This window comes from Erinaceus europaeus, chromosome 2 (assembly GCF_950295315.1).
Source record: "Erinaceus europaeus chromosome 2, mEriEur2.1, whole genome shotgun sequence".
Classification (NCBI taxonomy): Eukaryota; Metazoa; Chordata; class Mammalia; order Eulipotyphla; family Erinaceidae; genus Erinaceus; species Erinaceus europaeus.
Window position 1 is genome coordinate 152,713,819 of NC_080163.1, and position 14,312 is coordinate 152,728,130.

Here is a 14,312-nt window from a genome sequence, read left to right on the forward strand (position 1 = left end):
GAGGCAAATACAGTTTTTGTGGCAGTAAAAGGAACTAGTCCCGGATTCTTTACTACCAGCAATGCTAAAATGTCATGGAAAATTGGAGAGAGCTTCCAGATTGAGAAAATTCAGGAACTCCCTACAAGTACCAGAAAGGAGAGCTTCTTCTCTGTAGTCCAACTTGAGTAGACCAGGATAAAAGCAAAGAAAATGGGAAGACCTTAGGTCCCTGCTATCTCCCCAGAGTACCTACTACACAGCTTTATATACTGGGGGAAAAATGATAAGAAAACCAGAATCTTCAAGTTTTACTTTAAAATTTCAAAGGAAAGCTTTGTATGCCCGCTCAGGTCATCCAACCCAAGATTATTTATGCGAGCAAAGCTGCAGTTAAAATGGAGTTCTAATCTGCTGCTCTCAAACTCAAAGTAAAATCCCCATAAAAATTAAAAGAATCCCTTTCACATCATCCCTTTCACATCCTACCATATATGAATCTGAACAATTCATGTGTTAAATATCCCTCCCAGAATTAAAACAGTTATACTGACATGTAGGCTTTTTATGTTCCACACTTAAAGACTGATACAAGATTTATGGGATCTTTGTAGGATTCTGTAAGGTTTAGAACTGAGTCTTCCTATTTCCACAAAAAGCTTGATGTGACAATTCTTTAGTTTCAAAATATCTATTACTAGAGAAAACAGAATTCAGTAAACAGGCATACAACAGTTAATACAACAGACCTGAAAGAGCAACTGGCTCTATCAATTTGGTATGAAGTCAAAAGGGTTCTCAGTTATCCAGTTCTGTGAAGATTCAACTCCTGAAACAACTACTAAAGCATTTTGAGCAAATTCTTCATGGTACAGTTTACTGTAAAATACATTTACTACAAATTCTACAAGGTTAAGTGATTTTAAAAAGATAAATGAACAAATCAAAGTTAAAATCCACTTGCTTCCTCTTGGTAACTGCATAAAGGAACAAAAGACTAAGCCAAGTCAAACCCAGTTAATTTTAAGAAACAATATTTCTAAGCTTGTTAATACAAATACGAGTTTTCCATAAGTACTTTTGAAGTCCAAACTATTGATTAAATAGGAGGCACTAAAAATTATCTCCATTAATGAGAGTAAAAGTTCCAACCTACTCATCTTTCAGGACAAAATCTTATTGTGCCTAAACATTTTCTCTTGTGTATTTTTTAACCAGTTACTATATATCATCCATCAATATGGAAACAGTTTCTTTAAAAAAAAATCAAAATATAGCAATTTTCTTCAGAAATATAAAACAAACTATGAAAGACCATAAAACAAAGCCTGAATTATTTTGTATGTTATTACTTTAGATATTTTTCCTCTCAAAGGTCTCAGTTTCATCTTTGGTAACATATTTACTTATATCTCATTAACTTACCAATTAATAATTAATTAAAATCACATGCTAAAATCATTCACAAAACCTAGAGAGACTGATAATAGACAGCTGATAGATATCATACTTGGTTGTTAACACATGTGAAAAAATATGTCCAAGAACCTCGGCATTACACCTTTAAAATGTGAGCATTCATATTAAAGTCTATTGTGCCTATTCAACCAAAGATACATTTTAAATTTCTCTCACTGCAACAAAAGTATGAGAAATACTTACTCTAGACAAAAGGATTCCATTTTCTTTCTGGGAATGTTCTCCACCCTCCTAGAAAACTCTTCTGCACAGTGTGCAAATTCGTTTTCTGAGTTTTATAGTAATAAAGCTCTTGTGCCACAGAATCTAATGTAAATGAAATGGTCCTGCAGCTGCCTTCCAAACCCAGCTCACCTCAACCATGATGCAGCTAATTGTTAAAAATGGTGGCTGAGGCATTTTCCATACATTAAATTAAGGAGCTCTGATGAAGGCGCTGGCATCCACCCACTTCAGACAAAGGAAAATAATTTGCAACTGTACCAAGGCACGGATAATTGAGTCATCTCCCACACAGGGTCAGTGCTAAAGGTTTCCTCCATCTTTACAAAATGCAAACTACAGCTCATTGTCTCATCTCAGAAATCAATTCTTTGCAATGCTGCACTCACTCGGTCAGAGTTTTACAGGAATAATAACTGGCAGTAAATCCAGACCTTGGTACTGAGAGAAAAGCAATTCTCACAGCTCCTCTCTCTTCCCTAAGCAGCTCTCCTTCATTTCCCACTTGACAGCTCCTCAAGTCTTCCTATTGTTAAGAATACAGAAAGTCCCACACCTCTGAAGAGAGCTAAATCTCTCAACTAGGTGAGCAATTTCCAAGCCCATGCTTCAGAAAAGTCCAGACCTTAAAAACTCCCATGATACAAATACATTGCTTGGGATAAAAGCAGTACATCATTGTTCTTTTCACTTTTAACTCTACCCTTATAGATTATTAAATGCTCTGTATGACTCCCATATGCAATGTATACTGCAATTTATTACTGTCAGAGATTTGCAGGTTCTTAGTCTCATATTGTTTTCCTTTTTAAGGGCAAATAAGTGAGCTGCTTTTAAACAATGAATTAAAAGCATTTTATCTGATATTAATCAAGACAGCAATTAAGACTATTATCCTCTGGATAATGATAACATGACTTAGAAGTTTTCATTTCACTGACAAAAAAATCACATTCTGTACACCAAATATGTTAAATATACTTAAAGGGCTCATGCCATAGTCTTCTGAGGATGAATTTAAGAAATGAAGAGTAATCACTTTAATTTATATTCCCAATATCTAATAATACATGTGAATCCACATCTTTGATGCTATTATTTAATTCTTCTCACTTAAAAGTCTTATGCTACAGCATTTCCTGTGAGAAATTTTTAAATGCTAATAGTACTTTTTCCCAATTACAAAAAATTTTAAACGACTAAATTATTTAAGTTAACACACACACACACACACACACACACACACACACACACACACACACACTATAATACCAAAGATCTTGTTTTAGCAAAAAAAAAAAAAAATCTAATACTTCACCTCATGGAAGAATTCTGGACTGTGCATTCATCTTTTTTTTTTTTAATCCTAAAAAGTCCACACAACTTACTACTTTAAGATAAAGTACAAAAATTCTAAATAACCAACTACTTACGTCTTTATGCAAATGTCTCACTGCCCCACCCAAACAGCTTTTCTTTTAATTAGAATCACAAGGTACACATTCAACCAACCCTCAAGAGAAACAAGTACTTTTTCTATGAGATTAAATACTTAAGAATTTATCTCAAACCTCTATCTTGCCTTTCTAAGGCACTGCAATGACATGCTGTCTCTCTATTTACCAGGACGCATTTATCTGAATTTCTTTACAAAACATAGGCAATCCTACCTGCAAGCTCTGAAATTAAGGAGTTAGTTACAAACTGGACGATGCTGCTGGTCACTGCAGCTCTTCCATACCTTCTATGTGAATGAGCTCTGTTGGAACCAGTACTCAAGTTTTTCCTACTTCAAATGGCAAAAATTTGAGAGGGTGGGAAGGAGGAGAGGGAGAGGGAGGAAGGAGGAGGAGGAGGAGAAGGGAAGGAAAAAAAAAAAAGGAAAGAGTACCTTGCGAACACTAGAGCTCTAAAGAGTCTATTAGACAATGAGGTTGCAGGGCCCCATTTAAAAGGGTGCAGTGAAGCCTCTGGGGCACAGCATCGTCATTCCTGCTGCTCTACACAAATTCACAGAAGTCAGCCATCAGTTTGAAAGCACAAACTGATGGGAGTAACAGTTTATAGGTTACAGAAGGGTATTTTATTGTTAACGGACTGTACCAAGTTAAGATTCAAGAAGGGGTGAGACAACATGCAGGCAAGAAATGCCATGATACTTTTTTTTTTCCCAACCCGAGCCACTGCAATTACTCTGATGTGAATTTTTGATGACTTCCGACATCTTGCATGGTTAATAATCGCTTCAGCTGTCATGTTTGGTTAATGTGGAAAATGCATTTGCTGCATTGTGATGCAGTGCTGTGGCCACAGATTGTAACACCAGTTGTGGGGCTGGTCCCTTAACTGAGCAGCAGGAATTTGCACATGCCATGATGCTAAAATAAATGGTAGTTAAAAGATTTTATACAGCAGCAGACAGATTCTGCCATTTTAACCCTCAGAATGTGTGGATCCAACATACACAAGCATCTCAGATAACTGTGTCCTTGTCAACTGCACTGCCTTCCAAATAGAAAGGTACATTCACCGTCTTAAATGTTTGGCTTCGTACTAGTTAAAAGATTTAAATATTGTTTAAATAACTATTCAGATTAATTATAGCTCTTAACAGAACGGAGGTTATTTGCATTTGAGGAATATACAGCCATTGAAACTGTCGGTGACACAGGAAAATGCAGACCTTTTATTAACATATGCTTAGCTCAACTGTCACTTCTTTGTACAACATTTAGGGGGAAATATGTGTAAGTAATGAATATTCTCATTCTACCATAATGGTTTTTAGAAGTAATCAAAGGAGAGGAACATTTTTCTCAATGTTTTTGTGTACAATCTGAAAATTAAAGATTACATTAAAATATAAACAGGTTTTCCATTGTTTCTGAAAGAAATTCGGTCTAGCAAACAACTGTGCAGTTACAGCAAAATGTATAAAAAGCAGAGAAGAAAGCACACTAAACTAAGAACTGGATGTCAGATGATTAACGCCAGGCCAGGCAGGTAGTGGACTATCTTTATAGAGTTTTCTTTTGCTACAAAAGAGAAACTGTGAAAAAGGCCACTCCATCTTCAAAAACAAAAAGCACAAGCCCTACAACCGCAATCTGTTAGCTGTAAATCCAACAGCTATACTGGAGAAGCTGAAACGCCCATCATATTTGTCAAGCTCATAATACAGTCTACACAAATACTAACATGGCTACATAGCATCAAGACTTGACTACTTAAGGCTCTTGTTCTTCTACCAATCATCTTGATTTTATATATATATATATACATACACACACACACACACACACACACACACATTTTTTTTTAAAGCAGAACCAAGAATTCAGAAGGTGGTCGGCTGGTATGGTGCACAGACACCTATCCTGGGGAGATAACAGTACTTTTGTGACAATAACTGTCTTGTAAATCATTATTTCCCCCCAATAAAGTTATCTGAAGGAAAATAAATACGTGAAATTTAAAAAGCAGAGAACAAGTTATAGACTTAGCTGTGTTAAAGGAAAATCAGCCAATCTATATTTCTGGGTTGGGGAGATAGCATAGTGGCATTGCACCAGATCTGCATGCCTGAGGTTTCAGGCTCAATACCCAGCACTGATATATGCCAGAGCAGAACAGTGTGCTGGCTTCTCTCATGAAAATAAGTGTTATTAAAAAATAATAACTTTTTTTTTTACTTCTTATGTCAGAACTTTTGCTGATTAAATACTTGGCTACAATATTTCAGCCTTAAATTAAAATTAAAAAGAATGGACAAAGGAACATATTGGTGTCTGAACAGTGAAAATAAACTCATGATTTCCTTTGTTTTATTCATTGTGATAGCACCAAATGCATAATTTGGAAGTGCATGTGTTAACAAGCACTGTAAAACTGAAGAGCTTTCTAGTTTTGTTTCCTACCCTAACTTAAAATTAACCATACTAACAGTGTTGTTCGGTGCCATAGCAGATGTCACAGTAGTTATAGCTAACATTCAACAATTCAAGCTTTTTGTTCAAGACCCAATACAAGGTTCTACTAGTAGCTCAGAAACAGCACAAGGAAAGGAGAGGAGGAAGTCTGTGTTGAGGGTAGCTTTGAAATTAACCAGGCTTAGTTTATGCTCCAATTATTGAACAAAAGACAATCCTGGGGGACCTCTCTGAATCTGCGCAAGAAGCAAACTCTTTTGTTTCTGATCAAATAAACACTGTATTGGAGCAGAGTGGATATGCAGCAATAGGAATCTCTGTCTGGGGATGGAAGGGGCGAGAGAGAGAAAAAAAAATCCAAAGGCAGGGAAGTGCGGTTACAGTCAAGTCATGCCACTGATGGTTAAAACTTCAGATGTTTTTTCTTGTCAGTATGGCCAACAAATAAATTTAAATGGTATTTCTTTATGACAGAATAAGCTGTAAAGAAGTTCAGAGTGTCTTCCCCAAAATCTATGAATATCAAAAGGAAATCAGATTAATTGTATAATATTCTGGGTACAAGGACTGTGGAAGCTCAGTTATCATTGGCAAATATTAACCAACCAGCCTTCAGATTCCAGATTCTTGAATATGTCTCAATACATGGAGACTAAAAATACTAGAAAGAAGTCACCTTATGAAGGAGAAGCTTTTCTATTTTTTATTAGTTAACACAAGGTGGTCTGGTAGTTTTGCTTAATTTGGGCTTTATACAAGGTGGTCTGGTAGTTTTGCTTAATTTGGGCTTTATAGGCCTTAAGTACTAATAACAATGAGAAAAGAGTGAACTAGTAATTTTTTATTTAATATTTTATTTGTGATTAATAGTGGGTTACAAGACTGTAGGATCACAGTGTATAGTTCCACACCACACCCACAACAGCTCTGTATCTCCCACCCTTCTCACCTCCCAAAGATAACCACCGGAGTTCTCAGAAATCTTAGAAACAGTTTGCTTGCTTCTGGTTTCCCCCCCCCCACCCCCCAATCCATCTGTATCAAATCTCTAGATTCTACATATGACTGAAACCATCTGGTAGAGACAACTAGTAGATTCTGTATTTCCTAAAACACAATTTATAAAAATAGGTTGGCCATGGACTGGACATGGTGTATTGCACCAAAGCAAAGGACTCTGGGGAAAAGGGGAAGGGAGGCTAGGAAGAAAACTTTGGGGGCTTGTTACATAATGAAATTGTATGCATATGTCAATGACTGAACTGCAAAGCATAACTCTCTCAACAAAAAATAAAAGACAGCAAATCTCAACCAAAAAAGGGGGGGTTGCTTATATAAATGTAATGATGACATGATCCTTTCTACTAAGGAGGAATTGATGCTTTTCAAAATTTGCCATGTACTGTACCACTCTGAACTACAACAAACCTATACACATCAACTACACACACTACACAAAAACCTAGATACCTAAAAATGTAAAGGCCTAGGGCTTTTACTACCACAATGCCAAAGTACATCAAGGTATATTTGAAAATCTGTAATAAATTTCCAGTGAGAGGTTGGGTTTTCAAACAATTTTCCACATAAAATTCCAATAAAGCATGACTGCCTTTAGATAGTTCCTTAGAATTCGCTGGCATGAGACATTTTAATAGAAAGTTTCTATTCCTATCTCTTTGCAGAATCCCACGTCGTTTATTAATGAATTATTCAACAAAATGCAGGACCAAGACGGGGGGGGGGGGGGTCCTTTCTAAAAAGCAGGAACACTTTCCCCAAGTTTTTACATCTGGAGAAGTCAGACACTTTTTTCTTCATTTAGTTCATTGGTTTGGTTTGAAAACTTTTTAACTACCCAAAAAAAAAAAAAAAAAAAAAAAAAAAGGAGAGGGGTTGGGTACCAGATAGTAAAAAAATCTCCTTTGCTCCAAACTTAAAACACATCGAAAAATGAGGAGACATATTTTTAAGATTAAAAAAATAATAATCTGATACCATGAAATAAGCTACAGAAAAAGGAAGTTGCTGAAATTCTATGGTACAAGAGGATTATAAAAATTATCATGCTCTAGTGAACAACTGCAAAGCTCTAAAAGGCAATTACCATATACAGGGTTTTACCCACCAATCAAACCTTCACAGAACCCTGTCTGTTCTAACTTCTGCCTGGGCTGCTGAGAAGTTCACATAATAATCACTAGTGGGTAAATGCTTTTTTTTTTTTTTTATTTTTTTAAATATTTATTTTATTTATTTATTCCCCTTTGTTGTCCTTGTTTTTTTTTTTTTATTGTTGTAGTTATTATTGTTGTTGTCGTTGTTGGATAGGACAGAGAGAAATGGAGAGAGGAGGGGAAGACAGAGAGGGGGAGAGAAAGATAGACACCTGCAGACCTGCTTCACCGCCTGTGAAGCGACTCCCCTGCAGGTGGGGAGCCGGGGTTTGAACCGGGATCCTTATGCCGGTCCTTGTGCTTTGCGCCACCTGCGCTTAACCCGCTGCGCTACAGCCCGACTCCCGGGTAAATGCTTTTAAGAGCCAAGAATGAGAGGTCACAGGGCCTCACAGTGGCACATCTGGTTGAGCACACATGCTACCATACACAAGGACTGACCCCACCTATAGTGGGGAAGCTTTATAAACTGTGAAGCAGGACAGCAGGGGGGTAAGGGGGGTGGGTATGTTCCTATCTCCCTTCCACCTCTCAATTTCTCTATCTCTGTCCAGTATAAACTAAATTCTTTAAAAAAAAAAAGGGGGGGGGGAACGGTAGCACAGCAGTTTAAGTACTCATGACACAAAGCTCCAAGGATCCCAGTTCAAGCCCCCAGCTCCCCACCTACAGGGGGGTTGCTTCACAAGATGTGAAGCCAGTCTGTAGGTGTCATCTCTCTATCCCCTGTTTTCCCCTTCTCTCTGTCCTATCCAACAACAACAATAGGAACAACAACAATAATGGCAACAAAATGGAAAAAATGGCCTCCAGGAGCAATGGATTTGTAGTATAGGCACCAAGCCCCAATGATAACCCTGGAGACAAAAAGAAAAGAAGAAAAAAAAAAAAAAAGGCAAGGCCATACAAGTTTAGAGAATTAGTGCTCGTTAATCCCTATCCTCACCCTGCTTCCTTCCCAGTCTACCACCACCAACTAACTTCCTAGTTCCTTCCATCTTTCCTAAAATCTTGTCTCCTTCCTTCATGCTATAGATTTCCTCTCCTATTTGTTCTTTTTACCACCACAACTCTATTAACAGTGGCTCTGAAAAATTCTGTCAGATTTATTTTCTGAGCAGTGTTCCTTATGCTATCTCAAAATATTTTAGGGGATATATGCATGGAGACTCCAGAACATCAAAACTTGAAAGGAGATCTCAAAGCTCAGTCTACTGGGTTGCCAGAAAAATTACAACACGTTTTTGCATAGAAAAACATAGAAATATTTCATGACTGTTCTGACATCCAATAGCTAAGCTTCTTAGTTCCTTACCCATAAGCATCTACACCAGTCTTTTTCCTTGTTCCAAACAAAGGATCTCTGAACATCCTAAGTCCATCCAGCACTGAACCAGATGTTCTATTCCACACATCTCACCTTTTTCCTGTGTTTTCTCAACTACCAACCTGGTCCTGGCTCTCATCACTGCAGCAAGATTACAAGTGCCTCTGAAAACAACACCTCCAAAATGTCCATACATTACCTACACTGAACTGCTTGGCAGTCCCCACTTCCAATATGATCCTCATTCCCTGACGGATCTGCCTTCTTGGCACTTAACTTCTGACTTTGTTCAGCTTATCACTTCTCACTTCCTGCAAGCTAAACCCACTTATTCTTTCAAGGCCCACTCAGAAACTGTTGCAGGGGGTCTTACTCAGCCATCTCAGAGTACACTCCTCAGTAGCCTCATCCTCTCCTCTGAATCTCCATGCCACTGGCATTCAGTTTTGCTCATCACTTTATATTATCTTGGACAGTTAGACCCTATTTACAGGAATGTGAGCTGTGGCTCTCCAGGTAGAAGTCAGTGAGCTTCCAAAGGGCAGTATATACAATTCATTTGTTCTAAAAGAAGAGAAAGACTTGTATACAGATAATTATGAGTCACTATTCAGGAAACAAACAAACAAAAAAAGACAAAGTTAAAAGATATCTAATGTTCATGGGTTGGAAGAATTAACATCAAAATAAATATACTACCCAGAGCCATATACAAATTTAATGTTATCCCCCATTAAGATCCTACCCATTTTTTTTTTTTTTTTTTTTGGAGAATAGAATAAAAGCTACAAATGTTTATCTGGAACCAGAAAAAGACCAAGAATTGCCAAAACAATCTCAAGAAAGAACAGAACTGGAAGCATCACATCACACTCCCAGATCTCAAATTGTATTATAGGGCCATTGTAATCAAAACTGCTTGGTACTGGAACATGAAGAGACACACTGACCAGTGGAATAGAATTAAAAGCCCAGAAGTGAGCCCCCACACCTATGGACATCTAACTGTTGACAAAAGTGCCCAGACTATTATGGGAAAAGAAGTCTCTTCAACAAATGGTGTTGGAAAAATTGGGTTGAAATTTGAATAAAACAGAATTAATTTGTTCTAATTATCATCAATGTCTGTCAGCACTGTCCTTATTGGGTACTCAACAAAACCACTTCGTTGAGTTTTATTCATGTTCACTTGGCCCCACACAGGTAGATGTAGATAACTACTTCAAGGGAAGCAATATTATATACTTTTGCTTGTTTTTGTCCTTTTATGTCTCTTCAACTCTACTGCAGCTTTAGGTAGTTAGATGCTGAAGTGGCTCTTGGCCAATATGCAATGGCACCAAACTCTTCTCTGTGACTAAGCATCATTACAAACAGAATTCAATTCCCAAAGTTATATTCCCTCTCAGCTGCACTTAGAAGCAAAGGAGTTCAGGGAAAATGAGATGGTCCTGGCCCAAAGTCAAGGGAGTGGCATTCAGAGTCAATCTGTCCTGACAAAGCAGCTGAAAAGGGAGAAGCATTCTGCTGTTATCAGTGGCATTTCCCTTCTAGTACTGCTTTAGTGAGGAATGCTAGATTTAGGCAGCTGATGAGAATCATAATTTCTGCATGTCTTTATTCAGCAACAAAACTAAGGTTCATTTCTGTTACTTGTTTGTCCAAGAGTCAAGAAATAGGGAAAAGAAAGATCTGCCTCGAGAAGCTGATTCATACTAGGGAGAAATCTCCCAAGTGTAAAGAATGTAGCAAGGATGAAAGTAATTTTAGGAGTAAAATTTCCACTATAAACATGTTTTAAATGTTATTAATGCTAATATGCTAAAACAGGAGGAGGAAACATCTACTTCCTCTCAAAGGATCCTGGTTTCAGAAACTCAGAGCAAGCAGAGCTCTCACTTCATCTGTCCATCTCCCTCTCAATCAGATTCAGGTCTTGGGATAAGGCTCTGGGTTGTATGCTTACAGAGCTCTTTGTACAGCACTGTAAGTGACTATACCAATACATGCACACACACATACATAAATTGCTAGGGAGTGTTTCTGAGACAAGATTTCACGAAATGTTTAAGTTATTTCACTGGGGTATGATGATGGAAACACAAAAGAAACAAACAACAACAACAACAACAAAAAACCCAGCCTTCTAGCCTACTAATTCTTATAACCAATGTACTTTACTCAGTAGATGTATTTCTTACAAAGTTAGTTCTAAACAAATTTCTTTTAAACTAATTTTACTTTAAACTCAGTAGGGATGTTATTTCAAGGAATATTACAGTTAAACATTGCCCCAAGATTTCTTTTATAAATATAATCATTGAGAGTTTGGATCTGATTATTTTAAAGCAGGGTTAATCTTATATTTACTACTTCTTTCTTTCTTTATTTATTTATTCACTTACTTACTTATGCAAGCTGGGGCCTTGCACATGTGCAGTTTCATTGCTCTGGCCACCTTTTCATTCAGAGGACAGACAGAGAGGGAGAGACATTACAACACCAGAGCTTCCTCCACTGTCATGTAACAACAGGCCTACAACCTGGGGTGCACACATAGCAAGGCATGGGCCCTACTCGGTGAGCTATTTCTCTAGACATTTATTGTCACATGAGAGAAGACATGAAAACCTTAATTTTCATATAATTGTCTTATTTCACATATTTACTATTTCTGCTATTAGATGGAAAATAATGAAGCCAGAAACTGATGGTGATAATGATGATAAAGACTCTTCAATAGAGTTATACAATAATCTAAACCTCAAAAATTTAAACAAAGGTAAAGCCATGTATTTTGTAATACAATCAGAATTTCATATCCACTAACAAAATAGAGGTTTCTGAAAAATTTTTTTTCTATAAAAGAAAATTATAGGCAAAATTAGTTTTTCTATTTATCTGCATTATAAAGTTGAATGTGGCATTCCTTAAAGCATTAAGTAAACTATGGCATTAAGATGTAATAAAATTATATTCAGGGGTTCAAACATTTTTTAAAACTAACAGTGAGGCTAGATGGTGGCATACCTCGTGGAGTACACACATCATCATGTGCAAGGACCCAGGTTCCATCCCCAAGTCCCCACCTGCCGGGGGAAAGCTTCACAAGCAGTGAAGCAGTACTGCAGGCGTCTCTCTCCCTCTCAATTTCTCTCTATCCTACTGAATATAAAAATTAAAAGAAAAAAGAAAAAAAAATCATAGAAAAAGACCAGTCAAATAACTGCAAAATGAATTTGAGATAGAAAAGCATGATGGTGCCCTATAGATATTGGTGCTGCGTGAAGAGGTGGGAAAGGTGAGAGGAAGCCATTTATTTTCTTTTTTAAAAAAGTATTTTTTAAATTTTCTTTATTGTTGTAGTTATTATTGTTGTTGTCATTATTATATAGGACAGAGAAATGGAGAAAGGAGGGGAAGACTGGGCGGGGGGGATAAGACACCTGCAGACCTGCTTCACCGCCTGTGAAGCGACTACCCTGCAGGTGGGGAGCCAGGGGCTTGAACCCAGATCCTTCCGCCGGTCCTTGTGCTTTGCGTGAAGTTAACCTGACTCCCGAGGCAGCCATTTCTTTCATCACCCACCACTCAGGTCAGGACAGACAACCACAGCAGACATCCTAGAGCCCAAGGAATTATGAAACTCTGGGTGAGATTGCTTTTCATTTCTGCACTGCTTCCTTCTCATCTTTTAACACAGAAATAGAAGATTTATAATTCTTCTAAAGGTTGATTGATTTATTCTTGGGGAAGTGGGAGCAAGACAGAAAAATCAGCCGGAGCACCACTCTGCCATATGCAGGACAGGCAATCAAATTTAGGGTCTCCCTGCAAGAAGGGTGTGCTACAGAGCCCCTTCCCAAACCACAAGACCCTCAATTCTAAAAGTTTCAAAATTAGGCTCTTTTAAAATCTGCACCATTCTTTTCTCTCCTAGTCTCCAGCAGTAAAGGGGTAGAAACCATCAAACAAACAATGGTCCAGTTTTTTACTATCTTGCTTCTTACCACTATGTCCTCCAACAAATTACTAAGGAGACTAAAACATTCCCACTTCTGCTACTTTGCCTCTCAGATCTTAAAACGCATACTGGAGTGGTTCAACTTGAATGGCCACAGACTCAAAACACTGAAAACCTAATATAGATGACTAGACTATACCCAGTTAGGACAGAACAAAATATGATGTACAAGGTTAAGTATAATACATAAAGATTGACCCATATCATGTTCAGGGTTGTTATTCACAAGTTTTAGTATTGTGCCATTAGCCTTTTGGACTGTGGTGTTTGTCAACCTTACATTTAAAATTTAACTGTACGTCTTCCTATGAAGCTAAGTTTTGGCAAAATGCTCCATAAGGTTATTTGCATAGGATGTCTAAAGTCAAGAAGTAATAAAGCCTAATGGAAAGTATTTGATGTTGGAGTTGAAAGAACCAGGTTCTAGCTAACTTTGCACAAGTCATACACCTCACACTTTAGTTTTCTCATCTGTAAAATGGGAAAATACCATCAAACCTATAAGAAAAGCACTATGTTTATCTCCAACTGTGCAATAGGATTTTTCTTCAAAGCAGAAAGAAGTCATTTCAAATGATTTTTTTAAAATAGAAGCTGAACATTTTAATACATTTAAGCAGACTGATTTAGACATTTCCAAGGCAATACTTATTCTGCCTCTCTGCTTTCTTTCATGGCATCTGTTCTTACTAGCAGCTGAAGAAAAGTAAGATGTAATGTAATGTCATCAACAATAGACCCCAAATGCCCAGCACTCAAAGGGGGGGGGGGATACAGAGAGAAGTAAATGAAAAGGTAAATACAATGAGGATGAGAGGAGCTGAGGAGAAAGGCAGAGAAAACAAGGTTAATGAATAAGAACAAGTCTATCTTTTATCTCTCTGGGCTCCTACTGATGGCAGGCGGTGTATTTAATCTGCTGAGAGACCAGATTTAAGGCCTCCCTTTGGCATAGTACACCCATGAATTATTAACGTTTGCAGAAGCAATAGCACATCCGCTCACAGTGATCAGAGAGGATAATGATGATTAACCAAGATGGGATTATTAATCCCCCACTTCCCTTTCCTCCATCTCCCTCTATTCTTCATTCCCCTGTGGGCTCTGGCTACTCCTTAGGCAGCATGTTTTGAGCTATAGCCTCTATCAGATTCAGTATATAGATAGTGAAGGCA

At 37.6% G+C, this 14,312-nt stretch overlaps 1 protein-coding gene across 3 annotated transcripts in view; it reads right to left on the reverse strand.

Moving 5' to 3' along the window:
- Positions 1 to 14,312, reverse strand: part of NUP93 (nucleoporin 93) — a 115,300-nt gene that overhangs the window by 59,006 nt on the left and 41,982 nt on the right. Inside the window, exon 1 of one of the 3 annotated variants that reach the window (XM_007520113.3) lies at positions 1,642 to 1,663. The exons of the other annotated variants lie outside the window; for them this stretch is intronic. The gene's annotated coding sequence lies outside the window, so the exon portion shown is untranslated. Of the gene's footprint in view, positions 1 to 1,641; positions 1,664 to 14,312 lie in introns of those variants that run through there. 3 annotated transcript variants of the gene reach the window in all.